Here is a 1,012-nt window from a genome sequence, read left to right on the forward strand (position 1 = left end):
AGAAAGAAAGAAAGAAAGAAAGAAAGAAAGAAAGAAAGAAAGAAAGAAAGAAAGAAAGAAAGAAAGAAAGAAGAGCAAGTGAGGGAGCAGAGTCAAGCCTAGGAAGGAAAGATATGGAATCCAAATACAGATAACTTTGGGTAACATTTAAGTTATGGTTTTTGTAAAGGTGCATTTTAAAATTGTAACTTCCTTTGTTTCCTTTCAACCTGTCTTCTTTACTTTCTCTATCCTACTGAGGCAAGAGATAGTTGGAGAGAGAAAGAAGGTATTGGCTTTAAGAGATGCACGTTCTGAGTTAAATTTCAACCCAGATCCAGGATATCCTGTGATAAGTACAAAAGAAAAAGGCAGCCAGGAAACACAGTTCATACATGTAAGTCTCCAGCCATGAGCACAATGGTCCTCAGCAGCCCTTGGCACCCTGGCCCTAATTAATATGTCACTAATTATTCTATTTTGACACTCCCCAAAGACCCTCCTTCCCCCTAACCCCATAGCTTTGGATGCCATTTCAGTTCCCCACAAGGTTTATAAAAGGTCAAAATCTCCACCGCTCAATGAAAAGGAAGAGTCAGGGTACTCACCAGCAAGAGCAAAACCTCCAAACATTCCTTTAATTCCATCCCACCTCCTAGTGGTTAGAACCCTAAGTGCCAAGTTTCCTGGAACCATAAGCTCTTCTCACTGGCTCACTCCCACCCTGTGGTGTGCACTTTCTCTTTCAATAAATTGTTTTATCTTTCTGCTCCTTTTGAGTGTCCTGCCCTTTTCTTTGTTCAACATGACAAGAATCTAAAAGATCTCTCCTATGTTAACCCTAGTTCAATACTATAGGTTAGGGTAAGGGCATAGAATTAAACCAGTGTCCATTTCAGAGTTTAAACCTTTACTGTTCAACTCATAAACAGTGCTCTTAAGTGCACAGAAATATCAGCTAGAGAACTCACTAAAGTTCAAACTCAGAAAGCTGAGTCTTACCCAACCCCACTCCACCCAACATCCAACGTTT

This window comes from Octodon degus, unplaced genomic scaffold (genome assembly GCF_000260255.1).
Source record: "Octodon degus isolate 3935 unplaced genomic scaffold, OctDeg1.0 scaffold00110, whole genome shotgun sequence".
NCBI lineage: Eukaryota > Metazoa > Chordata > Mammalia > Rodentia > Octodontidae > Octodon > Octodon degus.